The sequence below is a fragment of the Drosophila yakuba genome, chromosome 2L (genome assembly GCF_016746365.2).
Source record: "Drosophila yakuba strain Tai18E2 chromosome 2L, Prin_Dyak_Tai18E2_2.1, whole genome shotgun sequence".
Taxonomy (NCBI): Eukaryota; Metazoa; Arthropoda; class Insecta; order Diptera; family Drosophilidae; genus Drosophila; species Drosophila yakuba.
The window spans coordinates 22,263,041-22,287,533 of record NC_052527.2 but is presented as its reverse complement, the minus strand read 5'-3'; the positions used below and the strand labels follow the sequence as shown (position 1 = coordinate 22,287,533).

General features: G+C 43.0%; 2 long non-coding RNA genes across 25 annotated transcripts; one reads left to right on the top strand and one right to left on the bottom strand.

Annotated features, from left to right (window-relative positions):
* Positions 1-617: 617 nt before the first annotated feature.
* LOC26535904 lies at positions 618-10,609 on the top strand. Of its 24 annotated transcripts, none has more exons than XR_005560073.1 (6): positions 630-644; positions 9,320-9,416; positions 9,501-9,541; positions 9,780-9,937; positions 9,999-10,294; positions 10,357-10,609. It is a non-coding gene; the product is annotated as an uncharacterized LOC26535904 (long non-coding RNA). The 24 variants fall into 24 exon arrangements; XR_005560069.1 differs by having other exon boundaries at positions 9,484-9,541; XR_005560072.2 differs by lacking the exon at positions 630-644 and adding an exon at positions 669-964.
* Positions 10,459-12,013, bottom strand: LOC120320559. Its single transcript, XR_005560076.1, has 2 exons — positions 11,879-12,013; positions 10,459-10,751 (listed from the first exon to the last, which is right to left on the bottom strand). It is a non-coding gene; the product is annotated as an uncharacterized LOC120320559 (long non-coding RNA).
* Positions 12,014-24,493: the final 12,480 nt, after the last annotated feature.

Sequence of the window (24,493 nt, the reverse complement as noted above, 5' to 3'; positions counted from 1 at the left end):
AAATATTTTTTAAAGATTATATTCTTCTATATCAGGCATGCTCTTGTAATCATACATTTTTTTCGAATTCGGTTTGGGCCCAATCTTTCGATTTCGTTTTTAGGTACTCTGGTTTTCCCAAAATTTGTGCTATCGTTTTGCTATCGAAATGTGTCGTTTCTTATCGCTACTTGCTGCTCAAACACCTGTTTTTTTTATTTTGTCAAAATCAAACAACGTAAAATAAATGCCTTTAATATTTGAAATTACTTGTTTTGAAACCAGGAGAAGGCAGAAATTAGAAGGAATGAGAAAATCTAGAGCTGCCACCTTTTTCACAGTGTTAATTCCGATGTGCACTTTTACTTTTTTACTCCATTTTAACCATTTAAGTAATTAAATTAAATATAATTATATACAAACAACCCTGTTGGTCCTACTTTAAATTAATTTATAAGTTCTTTTATATATTATAAGTATTATTATATCTGGTTTGTTTCACCAATAGAACTGGTTGGAGCAGTAGTTTATGTTTAAAAGAAAAAATTTTTGACTTAGATAAGAAATGTAAACATAGCATTGCTGAGTACATACGAGCTTAGTTTGTAGTTGCGCTCATTGGGTTACTCTTGTACTGAGAAGCTTTATGCTCAGAGAATAATTTGGTATGGCCCTTGTTAGCAGACTTTTCGTAAGCACAAAACCGTAAAGCAGCACAAGCGCTATATTTGACAACCAATTGCAACCGCTGACTACATTGGAAAATCCCCAGATAGGCTGCTAGATAGGTGTCGCATTTTAATAGTTTTTACTTCGGAAAACTTTAACACGATTTTCGGCTTAAGCATTTTTCGTGGAAATTCGCGTTGGAAATTTAACAAATTTAGTGCATTTCCGTCGTCTCGGCTCTTGTTAATTTTTATTCGGTGTGCAAAAAAAAAACCTAGCTGGCAGACTTCAACGCAGATTCGTCTGAGTAAGGAAGGTTTGGAAAACATGTCAAATAATCAGGTATTCAGTACATAACATTAAATTAGTGTGCAGTCCACCACTTGTGTGTGTATGTTGCATAAAAGTTTCGCATAACTTTCCTTAATACATTTTTGGCATTTTGTAAATTGAAAAACCATTTGAAATACTCATATACAAATCAAACAAATAAAAGTATACTGCCTTTGACAAAATCCTCGTTTGTGGAAATTTCTGTGGAAGTCTGAAAAATTTAACAAACAGCTGACATAACGGTGCAATTGACTTATCGCCGTTATATATGAACAGTGATGTGCCGTTAATTGTGATTCCGCTTTGTGCAGTGCAATCCCAGCTATAGAGCAATTGTTTTCAACGACACATTTTGATATGCTAAACAAATACTTTTCGGATTTTTTCATACTGTCGCCAATCATTGTGCCAGACATTTAATGTTGTATTCTGTTTCAATAAATTAAATTCCAATAATTTTTAAATTAAGTAATCAATTCACTTTCGCTTCAATTCTCATAACCTTGTCACAAATTTTTGGGTCTTAGGATCGATTTCAACATATCAACCCGATCATGAAGTCAACTGTACGCAATGGCGGCCCAGTAAGCATTGAGTTGGCCGACCCTTGTTTACAAGCCCGCCAAGGTAGATTTGCTGATAGGCGCAGTATCCTTTTCCGAACTTCTGAGCGTAAGCCAAATAAAGTTAGGCTCCGAACATCCATCAATTCAGGAAACGTCATTGGGATGGATTTTTTCCGCGAAGTACTCTCGATACGCATTGAATAAAGCCCAGGTGTGTAACGTTACTATCAATGAAAACAACGTCTCTCTCGACTCTCGTGTGGAACGTTTTTGGGAATTGGAACCAGTTGCAGAGAGAACAAAGCCGTTTAAACATCTGAGCAATTTGCTTGCAGCATATCAAGCAAACCATATACAAGTTTTCGTCTGGTCGTTTTGAGGTGAAGCAGCCATTTAAAATAAATCCAAATGTTCTAGGCCTCTCCCTCGAAACAGCAAAGCGCAGAATTCCCGCTTCGGAACTCAGAATTATAATAATAATCTCGAGATACACGACCTGTATCAGGAGTTTATGAAAGAGTACCTTATCCTCGACAACGATATATGATCGTTGCTTTCTACCCATCCTTCGGGACACTACTCATCAGAGACCTAATAGTAACACAAAATAAGTCACAAAGTCAAGTAAGACGTCAACCTCTCATTAAATGAGACTTCAATGGTGGGTGCAACTATTCAGAGGGAGCTTTACTCTATTTTCGCAAGATTGCACCAATATGCATTGACGGCTGATATCTCGAAAATGTATAGGCACGTTCTTGTTGCCGCAGATGATCGCATCTTCCAACTTATCGTGTGGAGGGAATCATCCGAAGACCTATGCTGAGTCATATCCCATAGCGTCGGAGGTGGTATCAAGCAACTTTTTTGTTGACGATATGCTCACAGGAGCCAACACTTTAGAAGAACTGGAGTTCATACGCTGCGATGTAAGCAAAGTTTTGAAATTAGGAGGTTTTGATCTTGGCAAATGGGCCACAAATCATCCGAGGCTTCTGGCGAGTAGAGGCGACAGAAAAGTCGCTTATATATATGTCTCTTCCGCTTCTATAAAAACGTTGTATGATATGGAATCCTGAGAATGAATTCATTATACAATGTAGGATTTATTTAATTCATTGCCACCAACTATACGCAACATTTTGTCCATCGTATCACGTTTGTTTGATTCTTTGTGGTTGTTGTGCCCGTTAATCACAAGAGCAAAAATCTTGCTTCAGGACCTGTGGCGACAAAAATTGGACTGGGATGAATCGGTGCCCATGAAGATGCGTACCAGCTGTAATCAGTTGAAACCGAATTTGCTAGAGGTAAACTAGATTTCCATACCTCGACATGTCTGTTTGTCTGCTTATGAAACTGTCCAGATTCACGGATGTGCTGATTCATGGATTGATGTCTATAAATAATTTGTCGAGATTGCTCACCGCCAAGACACGAGTGTCCCCCGTAAAAACAAAATCAATTCCAAGGCTGTAATTGGGTGCAACTCATCTTCTTTCCAGGTTATGGGCTCATGTAGCTCCGTTGCTCCGTAACAACGTTAAGTTGGAAAGCATTACTTTCTTTTCGGATTCGAAAGACACACCAAATTGGTTAAAAAGAGATCTATTCACAATAGCAACGTTCGTTATAAATAGGGAGTCTAAAAATCCAAGAGCTCTCTGAGAATGTTGTCTGACGGCATGTGCCAACAAAGGAGAATTCAGCTGATTTGGTTTCACGTGGAACAGACATAAAAGGTTTCAGCTGCACTCTGTGGGAAAATGCTTCGAAGCCGCGACGAGTGTCCTAGTTTTCATCTGATTAAAGTATCTCACGATTTAAGGTTGTCCGAGAACAAGAAAAGTGTGGCCAACATAACGTAGTTACCGAACTTATTGGAAGATGTTCGCCGTTTAATAAACTACTTTGGATCGTGGCATACGTACATTGGTTTATTAAGAGGAAGAAACGTCTGCGTGAGATGTTTATTTCGAAAAAGGAACTGATGGTATCTTTTCTCAGGCTGGTCCAGGTAATTCAAAAATTGGAGTTTAGTTAAGAATACATCAAGTTAGAGAAACGTGAACGGTTAGCCACAAATCTTCAACGGTTAAGTTTTTAATGCGCCAATTCCGTATAATGCCAAATTTCCCAAAAGTCAGAATTCGTTACGTTGTTCCTTCGGAATTTACATCGGACTCATTATCATGCCGGTGCCAAAGTGATGGTGTCGCTTTTGAGGCAGCTGATCTGGCATTGAGATCCTGCAGTTTTTCCTGCTCCTTCTTATCCCGCCCGATATGCGAACGCGAACGGTTCCATATCGGGTCCTATGATGGTATCCAGTGCTCTCTGAAATATAGCCGGTGCTGTGGCTAGCCCAAATGGCATCACCTTCCACTGAAAGACCCCCGTCCGGGTACCGTGAAGGCTGTGTAATGCCGACTGTCCTCTTCCATGGGAATATGGCAATATCCTGACTTCAGATCGATCGTGCTTATGAATTTCGCCTCTCTTAGCTGGTCCAGGATATAGTTCATTCTCGGCACTGGATAGGCGTCCTTTTCCGTTCTATCGTTCAACAACCGGTAGTCTATGCACAACCTCCACTTGTTGTTCTACTTCCTCACCAGCACCACCGGTGCACTATACGGACTTCGGGACGGTTCTATCAGCCCTAACGCTAGTAGCTCATCTACCTGGTCGTTAATGATCGCCTGTTCCTTCGGGTTCCTCGGGTAATACCTTTGTTTGATCGGTTTTTCGTCTTTTAAGTATATCCTGTTTCGTAATGTTACTCACACCCTTCATTCTTTCGTATACTTGCCTGTGTGTCTCCAGAAACGTTTGTACTGCTCCATCCGTAGGTTCCTCCACTTCCTCGTCGGTCGGACTCCTCTCCGGGATTCCCTCGCTCTCCTTGTCACCCGGTGCCTCTGCCTCCGTTACTACTAGTGGTGCTGCATGGCGCGCCGAAATTCTCTCCTTCTTGTATCTCCGCGTTAATTCCGCTGTGATCCGTTCCTTTCGCTAATGTGGCTAATGTTCGCCTCAATTCCTCGCTCCTTCCCGAGCGAGGCTGCGTATCCCGTTAGTTTGCCTTTCGTTGCCAGGTACACCCAACTCGACATTCCACTCTCGGTGTCAGTTCTCTTGCAACCCCTACACCTGTTCGGGCGCCACTGTGACGATCTGTCAGTGCTCGTATTGCTCAAGGATGGCCAGGAGTCGTCTTAGATATTTATTTTATTCAGGTGGTGTTGCTGGAAGAGAATCCGACCCGGGTCCCAGAGGAGAAGACGGATACAATAATTGGGTCTTTATTCGTGAAAAAACAAAGTGTTCACATTTTCTTTTGATGGGCTGCAGTCCTCGTGGTGAGATCGGCGGCTGGTTGGCTCGGGCACGACTGGTCTCGTCCCTGGGGTCTGCGATGGATACGGGTGGATGCCGGACTCCCGAGATGGCCGCTTACTCGGTCGTCAAGTCACGTAGCCGTCAGTTTGCCCACTACCTGTGAACGGCAAATAATTGGGAGAGACCGCTTGGGTCTGCCAGTTAACAGTTTAGAGGCCGGTTAGGTCTGCCAATGGTTAGAACAGTTTAGAGCCCAATTATGTCTGCTATCGATGAGAACAGTTTAGAGGCCGATTAGGTCTGCTATTTGAGAGAAGAGTTGTAGAGGCCGATTAGGTCTGCTAAGTATGAGAAGAGTTGTAGACGCCGATTAGGCCTGCTAAGTATGAGAAGAGTTTAGAGGCCGATGAGGTCTGCTAGGTTTGAGAAGAGTTTTAGAGGCCGATTTGGTCTGCTATTTGAGAGAAGAGTTGTAGAGGCCGATTAGGTCTGCTAAGTATGAGAAGAGTTGTAGACGCCGATTAGGCCTGCTAAGTATGAGAAGAGTTTTAGAGGCCGATGAGGTCTTCTATGTATGAGAAGAGTTTAGAAGCCACTGAGGTCTGCTAATGGTACACGCGGGTCGGTGAACCGAGCCGGAGAATAAGACGTAATATGCAAAGACTACTATGGTTAGTTAGTTACCACGTCGTTGCCTGCCTCCTATGGCTCTTTCGATTCCTTACCGCTGATCCTGCTCCTGGTCGCCGGCCGAACTAAATGCCTGTTAGAGGGCTGGGGTGCGCCTTATATAGCGGTTTGGCGGAGGACAGTATGCCCGCATATCCCAACTGATTTAATGCTGTATTAGTGTGGCCGATCTATTTCGGGCCAGAGTGACCCTTTGCGCATGATCTTGGCGCGCGCGCACATTGTGTTTGAATTTGAATGTGGGTTGTGTTTTACTACTATGTGCGCGTTCGGCGCGTCACACCAATGCTCGAGAAGCATGCACAAAGATTGTCCGTGGCTGTGCCCACTGTTTTCGGCATAAACCTGTTCTGCTTGATAATGGGTAATTTGCCCGCCGATCGGGTCAAGAAAGCTCTCCCATTTTTGGTCTGTGGAGTGGACTTCTGCGGTCCATTTTATAACTTGTTTGAAGCCTCACGGAAAGCCCCATTAAAACCAATGTGTGTTCTCGTCAAAGACGGTTCTTGAACTCGTCGTCGGTCTATCTACTGACAGCTTTTTTTTTGATTTTAAAAGGATCGTCGGATGGAGGGGTCTACCAGAACAGGAGCAAGATCCTCGAAGATCTGCACGTAATGTTTCACCGCAATCAGGAGCAACTGAGAGGGACCGTGTATCAGATCACCACATTTTGGAGGACTATGGGAGGCAGCAAGGACGGCTTCGGGTAATTGAAGCGGTGGCGAATGCTGTCGGCTCTCAAGCAGCAGTATTGGCAGAGCTGGTCCAAGGATTACCTGGCCAGACTGCAGCAGCGCCACAAATGGAGCTCCGCAGTCTACAATCTGGAGGTTGGCTGTTTGGTGCTGGTCCACCAGGACCACCTCCTTCAACAACGGTGGCTTACAGAAAGCGTGGTGGCAACAATGCTCGGTTAGGACGGTAGAGTGCGTTTTGCAGACGTCTGGAGGCTTCATTTAAAGGTCCATCCACAAACGTGTTGCTACCAATTAGCAGAGACCAAAAGGTTAAAGCAAAAGGTTAGGCCTCCAACTCGGCCGGAATGATGAAGCAGAAGTTTAAGTTAGAAAGAAATACTTGTTGAAATTTGTATGCTTAGATAAGAAATGTAAACATTGCATAACCGCTTACATACGAGCAGTGAGAAGTCTTCAAACTCCCCACAAATCCGGGTGCAGGAGATCGGCCTAGCAACAGAGAAGACGGCTGGAATACGAAAGGAGTCAAGGACGGCCAGGTCAAACGGTAAATAATACACTTCTACAAGGACCTGGCCTGGTCAGAAAGGGTCAGTGGAGTCATTGGTCGGCAAAGGTGGTTTCGGGGAAGAGCGCTATTTTGTCTCCCGGACGATACACTCTGCCCCCATAACATCCTAAGCCTCAGTCGAGCCGGCACGGGTACGCTGCCCAGATCGACGCGGGAAAAGCGGAAGAAGGACGACGAAAAAGAGACGACGCGCACCCAAAGGCGAGGACCGTAGGAGTACCTTGGTCAAGCGTCACTGAATAAAAGCTATTCTAATCACAAACTCGCTCTTCTCTTTGGTCACACAATCATAAATTTGGTGGGACGAACAAACAAACTCTCTAAGCTAACCGTTGCAATCCGTAGCGAGCAGAAACTAAGAAACCAGTTCGTTACATCTGGCGCCCAACCGTGATTGTCCTGCCCAAAAGAACAGAGTAGAAGTTAGGGAAATCGTGGCTATACAGCCTGATGATTTTCTCGCAATAGCGAGCGCCCTTGGGATCAAGCTGGAGGGGTTGGTCCGAGTTCATCCAGCAGACCACAGACGAGTCCGAAACGGTCGCCAAACTGGAGGCGTTGGAGAAAGAGTATGGAAGGAGACCGGCCGTGGAAGTTAAAGTCACCGGCGTTGAAGGCCTGATGAGGTGCCTCGACTTTAACAGCATGATGGAGGCAGCTGGCAAGGCAGGAGTTCGGGAGGGAACTGCGAAAAGGCAGCCGCGTGAGGAGGGAGAGGCGGGAGCCCAGCCATGATCGTCAACGCGCGAGTAGCCCCGCAAGATTACGCGAAGGTGGCGACGCAGGTGCGAGAAAAGCCGTTGGAGTTCCTGAAACATATGGAGTGTATAGCAATGACATACGGACTGGACATCAAACAAATCCCACGAGCTAGGCCGGAACTGCTGAAGGGCAGGGCCTTAAAGTGATTCATCGCCAACAATAGATTCTGGGAGACATTAGTTCGAAGTGCTGGACACCCAATGGGAACGGTTCAAGACGGAGCGGACTCACAGGGCCCGTCACCAGCAGGATTTTCCAAGAGGGGAACAAAACGCGGTGTGCAGAAGGTGCCAAGTGGACACCACGGGACCGTCGAGGCACGACACGAACGGGCGAGGGCCAAGCCCGGTGCGGCGGGGGTTTGTGTAAAACTCAGTAAAATCCTGCCCTAGGTGCGGAAGCCAGGATCACTGGATGCGGCAGTGCCGGAACCGACCGATCAGTTTTTGCTGGACGTGCGGTTTCCCGAGATCGGGAAACACCCCGCGACCCCACCCTTAGAGGGGCAACCAGGGTTCACAAGGTGCTGCCCCTCGAAGTTAATGTGCAAGCTAAAGGTAAAAAAAAGGCAACTGTTTGTGACAGTGCTCATAGATGAAGCGGAAATTAAGGCCAGGATGGACACCGGAGCCACAACTAGTTTCATTAGCGAAGAGTTGGCGGCAGGTTGCGGTTCGAAGCAGTCCACGCGAGAAACTGTCAGTGGCAATCGTGGAGAGGGCGGCAGACTTCAATATACGGCATTCACGGTGCCGGGAAAGGGCCTGTTTCAGTGGAAAGTGATGCCTTTTGGACTCCGTTTTGGCAACGTTCCAACGGGCGGTAGACCAGGTGATGGGACCCAAGATGATGCGTATCAGGATGACATAATTGTAATCGGACAGACACTACAAGAACACATGCGCAACCTGAGAGAGGTTTTCCGGTGGTAAGGGCGGCAAACCTGAAAGTAAACGCGGATAAGTGCAAGTTCTTTAGAAAGGAGCTATAAAACTTTGGTCACCGCGTGATGGATCAAGGCATCGGAACGGATCCGGAGAAAGACCGTAGGTCAAGTGTCTTGGTCAGACCCTTGGTCAAGTGTCACTGAATAAAAGCTATTCTAATCAGAAACTCGCTCTTCTCTTTGGTCACACAATCATAAATTTGGTGGGACGAGCAAACAAACTCTCTGAGCTAGCCGTTGCAATCCGTAGCGAGCAGAAACTAAGAAATCAGTTCGTTATAGAGCTTAATTTGTAGTTGCGCTAATTGAATTACTCTGATAAGATAAGCTCAGAGATATATTTGGTATGGCTTTTGTGAGCAGTCGTTTCGTAAGCATAGAACCGTGACCCTGCGCCAGCGCAATAAATTGGAAAACCAATTGCACCCGCTGACTTTACTTTACTTTTGTTAGATCGGAGTCGCATTTTAATAGTTTTTACTTGGGAAAACAGTCCGACGATTTTCAGCTACCTTTGCGATAGCTTTTGGCGACATATCGACCCCTTGCCAAATCGAAAATTGTTGTTGCCGACCGCAACATTTTGTTTCTGAAATCTGAGGTGAAGTCAGAAAAAAATTTTTATAAAATAACTAAGTGGCAGAATGAACTTGTGGTGATGTGTAATAAACATCAATACACTACGGAGTAAACTTCTTTTTTCCCTTAGTAAATATAATCTGATTTTATATAAAAAAAAGTCATTTACTTTCCATTTCAGACAAACGTGCCCGTTTTACAAATCGAAAAACTTTTACGAATTCAAAAACCAGAGCCTTTAAGAAATGTTGGTGTAAATGATTCACATCATATGAAAGGTACATTTTGTTCGCATATTCACTTAATTAACACAGAAAATCGAATACAATTAAAAATCTTTTCGAGATTTACAATTCTATCAGAATTTTGCGATTGCGTAAGGTGTAGCCGTATAACAGAAAAGGTGAGCCTATTGACTGATTGTAAGAATATTAACAAATCACAGAAAAAAAAAAAAAATACCAAACAACAAATCGAAATAAAAAATCGCCAAACACGTACATGACGGATAAACTATTGATATTATACAAAATTTATGTGTGTCAAGAACTATGAATACAGATAACACATACGTTGACTTGAAGACAGCGGTTTAAACAAATTTTTTCTCTTTACGAACGGCATTTCCTTACTTATGGCAGTGCCGCTAGCTCATGTTTTCCCCAGTGCGGAGTTTCCAACGCGCCACACAGCTCGCAACATAAAAATCGATAATTATCGACGATAATTTGCACATTTGCACTCACCCAACCTGGAATGCCAGGAGGATAGCAGGTTTGCTTGACTATATAATCATGAGGTAATTCGTAAAAATAATTCTATCAAATATATACATTTCTATCAATCCCTTATGAACTCAGAGATCACCACTGAAGGTTATGGTTGAAGGATTTGATGACTGCACAGAAAGCGGACGTATGTAAAGACGTGTCGGGTCTCCTAAACCAGGGAATAACACGGAACGTGTAGGGTCACCTAAACCTAAGGAGCTCTTATGTCTAAGACATAAGACGGGACGAGCAAACAATACGTGAGCATGTGTTGTATTTGGCTGTCAGACTAACTAAGGATTCGCGACACAAATTTAGCGACAGCGGCACAACAACGACAATTCGGGCTCGCAATTCTGACTCCGCATTGACAAACAATGATTATTGTAAGTTTTACACAGTTTGTATTAATATGAAAAGTAAGACTAATCGAGCTATACAATTTCAGTGTCAGGACTAGCAGTAGTTGCTGACGGTTGTTAGAAGCAACAACGACGGTCGAAGCCTTATGGAATGGCCAGGAATTCGCCGGGGGGGCAACACACAAATCTTTATAATGTTATTTGACTTTTAATTATTAGTTTAACATAATTTTAAACATAATATTAGAAAAGCACACAAGTACCATCTGTTTGTACATATCCTTTGGATGCGCACCGAAGAAGACTTACTGTTTTAGTTATAAAGTAAGATTGAGTGAATACTGAGTGGTTTCTATTTTACCAAATAGTCGGTTTAGAATTGGTCGGCTTGTCCACTTTGACGATCCAGGTTCATGGGCAGCAACCGCTGGCATTGTTCATCAACGTCATCATGTCAAGGAAACCGTTCCGGATCTCGTCCCTGAATGGATTTGCATAAAAATATAAAAAAATTTTATATGTATAAGTATAATTATAAGTATAATCACAAATAAATAAATAAATACAATCAACCAATTTTTTTTTTCTTTCTTTCCTTTTTAGACCTAAACTAGGAAGATGGAATTGCTTATCACTGGTGGACTTCTTAGTTTTTAACGTGCGAGTGCCATGGCCACGTTAAAGCTGCCGCGTTATCTATTCAGCTAAACTACATTGTAAGCATGCGTCTGATGTTTTTAAATGAAGCTTGTGACTTGGGACCACGTTATTGGAAGCCTGCCAGAAGCAAATCGAGTGCATCCCGTACTTCACCATATCATTTGGATTGAGTGTTTACAGAGTGAGCTTGCAGAACAACAATAGCTATTTTTCAGGGAGCCGCACACGGCATCGATAGCTTCTGCCTGCTTAGCTGGTGGGATTGATTAGAAGTTCATTGCTTCGCGTGCCTTGCACCTCGGCGTTTTCGGGAGGTTGCTGTTAAGTCGGCTAAATTTTACTTCTACAGAGCCGTCGGTGATTTTATCTTAGCCATCGTCATGTCTCGGAGTCTGCATGCTGAAACTCAACTTTCTAGCTTTTGTAGTTCTTGAGATCTCGACGTTCATACGGACAGACGGACATGGCCAGATCGACTCATGATTTTGAAAAAACTTTTAGTTTAGAAAATATAAGCACTTAAGGAATTAAGCAATTTCCATACCTCAAAACTAAATATTTTCAAACATAATTGTTTGATCACCCTTTAAAAATTGTTTTTTTTTTTGTTTGCCCACACCTAAAATAAATATTTTCGTTTGCCCACCTCTTAAATCTAAATATTTTTAATCAAAATCGTTTGACCACCCTTAAAAAATGGTTTTTATCGTTTGCCCACCCTTTAAAAATAGTTTTTTTCGTGTGCCCACCCCCCTAAAAAAAAAATTTTTCGTTTGCCCACCTCTTAAAACTAAATATTTTCAAACAAAATCAGTTGACCACCCTTCAAACAAGGTTTTTATCGGTTAAGACTAAATATTTTCAATTAAAAATTACTTTCAGTAAGTTGTGGAGCCAGTTCACACGCACACGTGGTACTTGCCGCATTGACAATACATACATACGTACATTTTTTTTTTAATTCCTTCTTAATCCTCTCGGGAACTTAGGGTTTTTACGAGAGCCTTCCATCTAACTCTGTTTTGTGCTGTCTGTTTAGCATTTTCCCATGTGATGTTTATTTGGGCAAGATCTTGTTGAGCGGTTCATCTCTATGTTGCTCTTGGCCTTCCTACCCTCCTGCTTCCTTGGGGGTTCCAGTCCAGTGCCATCCTTACTATGCTACTAGGGTTTCTCCTGAGAGCGTGCCCTATCCACATCCATTTCTTCTTTCTTATTTGGGTGTGGTTCGGGGGCTTGCTCGTAGCGCGCCACAGTTCTGTGTTGCCTATTCTGTTTGGCCAGAATATCCCACATATGATTCTCAGGCATTTGTTGCTGAATACCTGCAGTATCTGCGTTATTTTCTTCGCTGCGAGCACTTGCGTATAGCAGTATGGATTTCACACACGCATTGTAGATCCGGAGCTTTGTTCGCCGGCTTATTTGTCTGCTTCTCCAAATGCGGTATAGTCTCCCAAATGACATCATCATCAACTCCTCCACTGTTTGATATGATGGTGCCAAGGTATGGGAAACTGTTGACGAACTCGATTGGGTTCCCATGTATGATGATGTTTCCTTGGTTGGAGTGGTTGAATCGGATAGCTTTTGTTTTTGTTACGTTTGTTTCGAGTCCGACGCTGCTGGCTATCCTAAGAAGTTATCACTTTTCCTCTGTATATCGCTGAGTCTATAAGAGATAAGACAGATGTCGTCTGCATAGTCCTCAAGGTGTCTGGTGAGGCTCCAAGTAATTCCTCGCTTGGACGAGCATACTTGCTCATTAACTCGTCGACCACGATGTTGAAGAGTAGAGGTGATAGAGGGCATCCTTGCCGAATTCCGGTGTTCGTATGGAAAGGTTCAATTGTTTTCCCGTTGTGCAGTACCACCAAGTTGGCATCGTCATAAATCGATTTGATGATAGCGATGAGGTTCGCAGGTACTCCTTTCCTTGCAAGTGATCGCCATATTGCTGCCCTTTTAACTGAGTCGATCGCCTTCTAGAAGTCGATGAACAGGAGGTAAAGCGGGGCTCTTCATTCCACATTCACATCCATTCCTGGCTCGGTAATTATGCGTAGGGTGTTTGCGTGATATACGCAACTCCTGTGTGGTCTGAAGCCTGCCTGTTCGTCTCGGATTGTTGGCTCGATTTTTTCCTGGAGGCGTTCGTTCAGCAGTGTAGCTAGGATTTTATAGCTAGTGTTGAGCAGTGTTATCCCTCTCCAGTTGTCGCAGTCGCAGAGGTCGCCTTTCTTGGGGAGCTTCACGATGATTTCGCTTTTCCAGAAGTCAGGTACGGTCTCGCCATCCCATATGGGTGGGAAATGTGGATGCAGCGTATCAGCCATCAGCTGAGTATCAACTTGAAGCAGTTCGGCTGGTATGTTGTCCCCGCCGGCTGCCCTGTTGCGCTTTAGCTTCTTTATTGCATTCACAATCTCTCTTACATGCGGGGGTGTAGAGGGTATCCTGGTATTTCCACTTGGTGGCGCAATGCTTCTATAGTCCGTAGCCACGTTTGGTGATGTGGTGTGGCTAATTCCCATGAAGTGTTGGCGCCACCTCCGCATCTGTGCTTCATCATTGGATAAGAGGTTGCCTTCTAGGTATCAGACTGGCTGGTTCCGTCTGTGGTGGGTTCCGGCAATCCGTGCAATCTGCTAGTATAACGAGCGCATGTTGTTCTCGCCGGCTGCTCGTTCTGTGTCTGTCGCAAGTCTATCCAGTAGCGCTCGTTTGTCCTTTCTGACCGCTCTTTTCACAGCTCTGCACAGTTTGCGATATTCATCACGATTCTGTATGAGCTGGTCCGCCAGAGGCTTCAGATTGTTCCTGCTTCTAATCAGCTCCCAGGTCCCTTCAGATATACAGTCCGATCTTCCGCGTTGTTGCAGCCCAATTATTTGCTCAGCTGCGGTAATTAGCTGTCTGCAGGTGTGCTCCTATGGGTGGTCTTCTAGGGGGATTAGTTGTTCCCGCAATGTGGACGTCATTCTCGTCCTCAGAGTGGAGTCGCTAAGGAGTTGCAGGTTCAGGGGGGGCGCTCGTTGGTGTTGGCTGTTATCCGTGTTCCTTGAGTAGTTGGTTCAACATTATTTTAAGTTCTCCAATGACTGTCTATAGATGCTCCCCTTTTGTTCCGTACGTCCAGTAGTGAGGGTCTCCATTTCCTGCTAATGCAAATGTGGTCGATCTGGTTGCGCGTGTAGAGCCGAAGGTGACCCAGTAGGCGATGTGTGGGAATATTGTTCCGCCGATGACCAGTTAGAATAGTTGGTAGAGTTCCACTAATCTCTCCGTTGTCGTTGCGAGTCCCAGTTCCATGTTGGCCCATGACAGATCTTTGTCCGGTGTTGTTGGGGCTTACATACATATTAAAAAAACAATATTGTGTATTCTGATTATTCTTCACTAGTTCCTTTGTTTCATCCTGACGGTGATCGATAGACGCGGGCGAAACAAATATCGTCTGGAATAAGCACCGAAAGTGGGTTGGTAGAGCCGAAGGTGACCCAGTAGGCGATGTGTGGGAATATTGTTCCGCCGATGACCAGTTAGAATAGTTGGCAGAGTTCCACTTATCTCTCTCCGTTGTCGTTGCGAGTCCCAGTTCCATGTTGGCCCATGACAGATCTTTGTCCGGTGTTGTTGGGGCTTACATACATATTAAAAAAACAATATTGTGTATTCTTCTTATTCTTCACTAGTTCCTTTGTTTCATCCTGACGGTGATCGATAGACGCGGGCGAAACAAATATCGTCTGGAATAAGCACCGAAAGTGGGTTGGTAGAGCCGAAGGTGACCCAGTAGGCGATGTTGGCAGTCCCACGAGAAGGAGGGGAAAGGAGAAAACAATTAGAGCGCCCCCTACCGTCTACACCCAATAAAAGGGGAAGTGTGGATTGCGGGTGGGGAGAGGGAGAACACGGATGGAGTGCATCCACGCACACTGATATGAGACAAGAGCACTGGCCTTTAAGTCGGGTCTCGACCTATGGGAGGGATTGAGAAAAAGATGAAATAGAATTTGGAATGGAAACCGTCAGAACCGAGCCCATATAGGTGACCATAGGACAAGGTGACCGCCATGTGGGCCAGTGAAAATTTGCAAATCGGACGAACCGCTATCCGCGACTGCGATACGAACCGTGTTCAAAATCGTGTGATGCAAATAAACTTGTTAGTTTGGTCGGTCTTCTGGAGGTGAAAGCTCCAATATAATCGTTAGTGATGTTTTTTGTTGTAGGGAAATTATTCAGAAAAGAAAAAACAATCCGGAGATCGACGAGGAGAAGAAGGCAGGAACAGAAAGATACCAGACAGGAGAAAGAAAAGAAAAGTGAGTCCGTTTCAAATGGGAACAGAATTAGGAATAAAATATATCTGTGTTTTAGAAGGTCGAAAACGCATTTTCTCGGCCCCGGGATATTCTCATTCTGGACCCGGGAAGAAATTTTTCTTGGATCCGAGATCCTTTTTCTTGGACCCGTGCCATTGTGGATCGATTCCAACCTCCGAAGGCACGTAACACGATAATTGATTAATTATAAACACAAAAACAAATATGTAATCCAAGCACGAGTCCAAGCAAATTAAAACGATATCCGCGAGGAGACAAGGCCGGTCTTGTGAGAACCTTTCTTAAGCAACACGACCCGTCTCAGCCCCTGATCCTCATTGGAATTCCATTTAGGCAGGAAAATTTGAAGGAATATGAAGGTTTATTGATTTCTTTAATATATTTGTATATTTGTACTGACACACCCGTGCAATAGTTTCGTGTCCCCATCTTCTTCATTCTGATCGTTAGTCGTCTTTGTTTTTATTGTTTGCTTTGGCACAGGGCGATGAAAACCCTAAAAATTTGAAAGAAAATGTTAACTAATATAAGTTTGATATATAAGCAAATATTATAATGAGGAACCCAAAATGGAAGAAGTCCAGATCTCAGGCAGGGAGGGTGCGTAAAAGGGGTTGTTAACATACACACCCCGAGCCCACGTTCAAGAGATCGAAGTTAGTTTTGTCGTATTTCAGTTGTAATTATTCCTTGTTTATGTGCGACCTGTGGGCACATGGAGAAAAATCCACCCTGATGATGACTGTCTAGCCGGCTATGTCCCATCAAAAAAAGTAGGCCGCAACACCTTATGATGAGCAACCAAAATTTCATATGCTTAACAGTTTGCTTTCCGACTGAAAAGCTCCATAGCTAAAAATCAGTCGTACGTTTCGTTACTGGCAAATACATACATACATATATACAACCCAGAAAAAAATATTGTGTTTGCTTTACCATATCGTTTTTCAACATAATTTTGAGTTTTCATAATAAAGAGAAAGAGAGAGATTTCTGCGTAAATTGTGAGATGCAAGGATGAAAACATTATAAAACTGATGGCAGCTTCCTTTGCTTATGTCGATGGAGGTGTCAGCGCAGACAATATGAATTTTTTAGTTATTCAAAAATGTTTGAATAAAAAACGTACGTTTGCTGATTCAAAGAGCAACTGTTATAAGTGTTACGAAAAAAAGAGTTTCTGCTCTGGTTGAGGTTTTTTATTTGAATGACCAATGTTGGGTTCAGCTAACCTGCTCATATAATGCTTATATATATGTGTTCTTGATTACCTTGAATAAAGGTAATGGAATAAAGAATAAAAATTGAGTTTACCATTTAAATAAAAAATTAGGATATTGTAATAATGTGGGGTGCATAAGCTTTTCTTTAAGGTATTCGGATGCGTTTTGGCATTCGCTTGACTATTCAAAAGGGACATTCTTTTTACATGATCTAGTTATGTGCCGTGAATAATCGGCGAAGTTCCATATAAATCGACGATAATAGTTGCAGAATGCTACAAATCGTCTTGCATCATAAGGGACTCTTTTGTCGGTGCATTTGTGACCTAGGAATGTCACTTTATGCTTGAAAAATGAAAATTTTTCTGGATGCATTTTTAGGTTATATTTCCTACATAAATTAAAATCATCAGTTAGGTTTTTAATGTGTGTTTCGGAACATCCTATCACCATTGAGTCATCCATATGATATTCATGTCGAATAATATATTTCGTTGATTGAAGTTCTATTGAGGTTGTTTCTCGAGACTTTATCACACCTTGGCCTATGCCTTGGGTGTTTATTATTTTTTCATCTTGAATTTTAAAGTATTATTTTAATACTATAATTGATGTGATAAACATTGCAAACATTTTGCATTTATTGATCGTTTCCTAAAGGGTCCTGTGAGTTTTCCGACGTATTTTGCGCCATTCTCACATTGTTGTTATTGTTGACCTGGTTCGAGTTACCTCGGCCTCTTCCTTGGTTTTGGCCTCCTCTTTCTCCACGGTTATTATAGTAATTATTATTGTTATGATAAATAATAAGACCCCTCTTTGTGGGTATCGACCCTGTGATCTATTACTTTGACACTATTCACCACTATTCAAGATAATACTGATCTTTTGCCTCGCTAGAATCGCTAAACCATCCCATTATGTTGTTTTATATATATAATAATATATTCAATATCTTGATCTTTGTCGAGCAGCAAGAAATCCAAGCCATAAAAACTCCAGAAAAAGTCGACGTTAAAAAGGCTATTTCTATCTACAACTCGAGACACCCCCACGACGGATCAATGTACTCCAGTGTAGTTAAGACCAACCTAACAATAAACTATAATAAGAAAGACAATCCCACTAACCACGATTCAAAACATAAATCTGATTCAAGCCCATCCACATCCAAAGATACGGCAATTATTGCTGCTCGAAAACTTATCACGTACAATGATATTACACCACTAAATACCACTAGTGAAATCAATCACTCTTCCACCTCACCTACAACTACCCTTCTCAACTCCCCAGTTAAAATATTTCCCAAAAACCTATCTAATCGTGCGAAGACCCTACTTAAGGCGAAAGAAAAAAAACAACTAAACACTTTAAAAAAGAATTTACCTTCCGATGCACTTACAAGCTATGACAAGACAAACGATGTCAATTTCTCAGACGTAGACATGTCACCCGACAACTCAGATGTTGACACTTAATTATCTACCGTAGTTCACGAAGTACGCTCCCCTTTCCCCGCCGAGCGCTCCTCCCGGTGCCGGCAAATCAATCGATTTGCGCTAGGCGTGGGGACTGGCGCTTGGCGGGGGAGGGTACAGCAGTACTCACTGTTGTCGATGTCGGAGAGTGTTGGCCTCCAGACATCTGCATATCATCTTAGCTCCCTCTCTAATAGCATTTCTCTAATTCCCTACCAATGTTATGTCTCTAAAAACTCTACAATGGAACATAAATGGCTATGTCAATAACTACAGTGAACTGCAAACATTAATAAAAGAACACCACCCACATATATTAACTCTGCAAGAGACTCATCTTAGATTCAACTCAATCTACCCGATTCCCACAAACTATCTTTTTCTCACACTCAGTTCATCACCTTCTTATGGTGGTGTTGGAATACTTATTCACAAGACAATCCAGTTCAAAGAAATTTCTCTCCCCACTGATTTCAATGCAATCTGCATTGAGCTATGCTCCCAAAAACTTCAACTCGTGGCATAGAACCTGGGGTTGCCCCACTAACAACAAAAAAGGAATCATCCTGGAAAAATTCATTATGCAGTCAAACTATATCATTCTTAATGACAAGAGCCCCACACACTTGAGCACACACAACACTCTCACACATATAGACCTCACTCTTTGCTCATCAGAGCTGGCAATACATGCAGAGTGGGAAATAGAAACCAAATTTTTTCGGAAGCGATCACCTTCCAATCATCACGCATTTATTTCATTCCACCCAAAACAGCTCAATGATAAAAAGATCTCCATTTAATACAGACAAAGCTGACTGGAAATTGTTTGAATCGCTGTCCAACTCACTTAATCTGACAACCCCCAATAGCCCGAATATCAATCACGTAGCAGCCATTATCAATAATATTATTTTAAAAAGTGCACACAAAGCATACCCAAATTTTCTTCAAAAGCACAAAGGTCAGTACCTTGGTGGAACAAAGAGCTCCAAACCCTACGCATTGCCAAAAATACTGCATGGCACGCTCTTAAAAGAAATATAACCACCATAAACATTATCAACTACAGGAAAAAAGAAGCGATCTTCAGGCGCTCCCTAAGAATCTTAAAAAGAGACGCAATTAACAAGTTTACTGAGGAGATTAATCCAGGCTTTGACAGAATTAATTACGACATGATTAAAGCTCTATCTATGAATCTTCAGCACCGGATAATCGACTTATATAATCTTATACTATGCGGCCATATACCGCAACAATATAAAGTTAGTGTAATCATTCCCATTCTCAAGCCTGCCAAAAATAAAACCGACATATCATACCGCCCAATTTCGCTTAACTCTTGCATGGCCAAACTGCTGGATAAAATTGTGGCCAGAAGGCTATGGTGCTTTGTAACTAACTACAAACTTCTCCACAACAGCCAATCAGGATTTGGGAAAGGCAAATCAGTTATGGACAGTCTACTCTTTATGGAGTACCAAGCATCATCTTTCTATTATCTCGCTCGACTTTTACAAAGCGTTTGATAAAATTGGTTTACATGCGATTATCAACCAGCTATTAAAGTGGAAACTAGGCCCCAAAATCATTAATTATGTTCGCAACTTTAAGACCAACAGGAAGATAAAAGTTAGAGTTGGCAAACATTTCTCCAACGCACTGCCAATCGACAACAATGGTATCCCACAAGGTTCGCCTTTATATGTGGTACTATTTGTCATAGCTTACCAAAATCTTGTCGAGTTGATAGCGTTGCACAAAGAAATACAAATAAGCGCCTATGCTTACGATGTCAACTTGCTTATTAAAATGAATAAAACAAAAAACGGGATATTAAATTTAGATGTGCTAAATAATGACATAGTTAACTGGTGTTCTTATTCTGGTGCTATCCTTTCACCCGAAAAGTGTAAGCACGTGCATATATGCAACAAACACAATTGCAGATACGATGTATCCTTTGGAAGCTTTCAACTTCCCAATGTAACCTCACTTAAAATCTTAGGCCTGATATATTTAACAATAAACAAGTAGAACTCACACATAGACCATCTTGTCGTTGCTTTGCTGGAACGGCTTAACATTATTAAATGCCTATCTTATCCAAAATACAATTGTAGCACATTAACACTCATTTCTGTAGTGAAAGCTTTAATAGTATCAAAAATTGATTTCGCTTTACCACTCTACGGAACTGCCCCAAAAACTGTCCTAAAAAAAGTTAACTCAACTTTACATTCAGCTATTAGAATTGCTCTTGGTGCCGTTCGTTCAACAGCAACACGAAATTTGCTGTTTGAGGCCAACATTGCGCCTCTCGCCATTAGACAAAAGCTCCTTACCACTAATCTATTTACATGCATCACCAATAGCGCAGATGCGCCCATTTGTAATATTATAAAAAAATATAAAACCCCTAAAACTTGTCTGTTCTTGACAAAATTATATAATCACACAAACACCTCGAAATACAATTAAATCGGCCAAAAAAACATATCCAAAAATCACCTCCCTGGGCACTTAACCAAAAAGCCATAAATACCTCCCTTAGCTACCTCAATAAAAACGTTACATCTTCCGAAACGTTCAGAAAAGAAATTTGTCAAAATACAAACCGAACTCAATGGCAATAAAACATCCTTTATTAACACGGATGGGTCACAAATAAACAATCTCACTGGCTTTGCAGTGACAACCAATTCTAGCATCTTAAAAATGGGAATTCTTCCAACCTAATTTACCGTCTACACAGCAGAAATAATAGCCATTTATGAATCCATTATGACACTCAAAACAAATCGGGGTAAATTACATAATTTGCTCAGATTCATTATCATCCCTCAAAGCTATTAAAAACACTTCTAATCGTTCGTATTATGCCACCGAAATTCGAAACTTACTTTTTAGACACTTTCCAAAATTCACTCTATTGTGGATTCCCAGCCATGTCAACATAACTAGCAATGAATTTGCTGATTTAGCAGCCAAAAATGCTCTACGCTACCCACTTGTTTACACAATTAACATCAATTGCGGAGACATAAAAAAATATGTCTCTAAATATTTCAACTCCCTTGCCAATGACACATTTCTGCACTCCTCAAATTGGTACGAAAACATAAATAAAAATAAATTAAACATTTCCCATTTTCTAAAAAAAACACATCGAATATCTCGACTGGACGAAATAAAATTTCTTCGCCTTAGATTAGGTCATACAAAGTTAACTCATGCACACTATATAAGTAAAAGCCCTCTGCCAACTTGCTTATTACGTAACCTCCACCCAATTAAACTTGATCACGTTATAGCATCATGTCCTTCTATAACCCAACTCAGACTCAACCCCTCCCCATTAGCCACATTAACAAACCCATCATACGAAAATATTACACTCTTATTAAAGACACTAAAAAGTGTAAACTTATACAATAGTATTTAAGATTATCTGTATATCTATTATTTATCATGTCCAACACAATGAATTATGTACATATGTATATTCACATCTAGACATAAATTTATAATAAGATATATTGTAATTAGCATTATCTTGCACTTCTGCAGCTGATGGCCTGAGTTGCCATGGCTCCTAAAACTCAGTGGCCCAGACTTTCCAAGTCTTGGTCCACCTTAATATAATAATAATAATAATAATATATTTAATGAAGATAACGAAGATAGCGTTGTCGGGATGCCTCGTCCTTTGCTAACTGTGTCATCTCCTTGACCAGTCGCCGGTGCTGTAGTGGTTTTATCCGTTGTCCACTTCTTTTGTGTTTTTTAGGTGCCTTTTTCTCTTGTCTGGCCCGGTACTCAGCTATTGTTAGTGGTCTCGCAAGACCTCTTGCAGTGTCGGCAAGTGCCTCGTTTGGTGGGCGCAGTCGTCAATAATTGTGGCTGTATTTAAATGTACGTTTCGATGACTTTGCGGTAACTTTTCTTTGTTAGGATTATTTTCGAGTAATTGAATTTTTTGTTTCAATGGCTAATTATGCTATTTTTATAGCACTTTTCCTGCTGAAAATGCCGAATGCGTTTGGTTTTCTCTAGTTGCTCTCAGCGCTTTTATTTTTTGCTTCATTTTTTCAACACACACAACAAGTACCCACTCTTCAACAGGGACTAGCAATCTCTCTTGCCCTTTCGTGTCACTGCTGAAGAGTGGGCTTCTGCTCTGGTTGAGGTTTTTATTGGAATGACCAATGTTGGGTTCAGCTAACCCGCTCATATAATGCTTATATCTGTGTTATTGATTACATATATACATATACATATGTATGCAGAGGACGAGAAGTGAGAAAGTGTTTTCTAATACGGACGTGTTTTTTATACGCTGCGCAAAATTTCGATTATTTTGGTGTCACCGTGGCCAGAACAATTGGTTTTCGTGCAGTGTTCCATAGCGGTAGTGCGCGGGTGTTCGCCGCACTATCGAATCGACATAAAGGAGCGCGTAAACAATAAAACAGAAGGTGGTATTATTGCAATAGGTCTGACACTGCAATTTTGCAATTTTTTGTTGTAGGTCAGCTGTTAAATCAGCTGTTGGTGCTGCCAACCTATCGCAGTTGGCGATCTAGTCCGAGCGGCGTTGCCAGACAAACGGCGCTACCAGACCTGCATTGGAGATCGGTTAGGGCGCGCAACCAGCTAAATTCAAATTCGCGGTCGCTTTCGGAAAAGGGAGTCGGCACAAAGGTCGCGGACAGACCGAAAATCAACCTCTCACCCTTGCGGTGCCTAAGTAGAGGCTCTGGTGTCCGAGAAGAGGCGGAATAACCTCCAGCAGTCAACGCCTAGGGGAAATCTGTGGCCTACGTGGGAACTCTCTTTTCAAAAAAGCTGATCCGCGTGTTGGGACAGACCGAGAAGCATCCTCTCACCCTTCTTGTGCCACGTTTGTACAATGGATAGTCCAGCGGGGGGCAGTGCCCCCAAAGGCGACGACCCCATCAGGAGAAGCTCCAGGATGTCGCGGTCTCCTACGAGAGGAGTAGAAATAACGGTGCAGGGTGCTGGTACCCACGCGCCGGCGGTTGAGAAAGGGGATCAAACGGGCCCCCATACGACGGCGGCGATAACGAGCAACCGCACTGCTGCGGTAGCTAGCCTGGCTCCGGCAGCAACCATAACAACAAGCCAGAAAAAGATCAGTGATCTCATCAGCGTGCCGACGCAGAATTTAGCGTCGAAATTTCCACCTGGTTCGCCAATACGACCTTTAGACCTGTCAGCGCTCCAGCACGAGAATCTGAGGAGCATCTTGGACATGATGAATGCCAAGATAAATATGGTGTTGTGCGCATTTGAGACGCAGCGACATGTCACCAAGGAGACTAAAGGTGCAATAACGGATCTGGCTGCATTTAATACAAGAGCGATCCAGCTGCAGCAGAGCACAGTCAACGTAGCGGCCCCCGCTAAAGACATCGCTACACAGACAGAGGCTCAGAAGAAGCGTCCAGCATCGTCGGCCTTAAAAAGCGTAACGGAGAAGTTTCCAGTGTTACCTCCTCCAAACAAGGCTCCCAAAGCGGCTGCTACCAAGGCAAAGGTACCAAACCCAGCCAGCTATGCAGGGGTTGCTAAGAACGCTAGCAGCACGGTTGAATGGACAAAGGTGAAGCCTAAGCGCATACGCAAAAAGCCCGAGGCGTTCATATTAAAGAAAACTGGCGAAGCATCGTATGCCGATATACTGCTTAAGATGAGAGCAGATCCGAACCTAAGCGAGTTTGGCAACCAAGTGAGGAGAATTAGAAGGACTCAACAGGGGGAGCTACTGCTCGAGGTGAAGGGCAAAGCCTCCGAAAACGTACCCTTATACAGAGGAGCCATCGAAGAGTCCCTTAAGGAAATGGCGGCGGTACGCACGGGTACGCAGAGAATGGCGCTAACTTGTAGCGGAATGGATGAGGCGACCACGGCTGAGGAACTCCATAGATGCATGGTCTCACAATTTGAAGGCATCAATGTTGCCCAAGAAGATGTGAGGGGCCTGCGCGAAATGCGTGACGGCACACAGATAGCGACTGTGATGCTCAGTGCAAACGATGCAATCACCGTGCTTAAAAGGGGCTCGGTTAACGTAGGCTGGTCTCGGTGCCGCATCAATCAGGATGTACGTCCTACAAGATGCTTCAGGTGCTTGGGATATGGCCATAGGGCAACCAACTGCAAGGCAGCCGACCGCTCCGACTGCTGTCTGCGGTGCGGCGTGAAAGGGCATAAGGCAAAAGGATGCGTGGCCCCACCAAAATGCCTCATTTGCAGCGAGAATGTTGATAGGAATCACTCGACAGGTGGCTTTGCGTGCCCCACCTATAAGGCGAACATCGTAAAAGGAGTCAAGTGCCGTCGCGATGATGCTGGACGCAATTAAAATCATCCAGCTTAATGTCAACCATTGCGCAGCTGCTCAGAGCCTGCTGGCTCATACTGCGGCGGAGCGCAGCGTAGACATCATGCTCTTAAGCGAGCCCTATTCTCCGGGAATTGGAA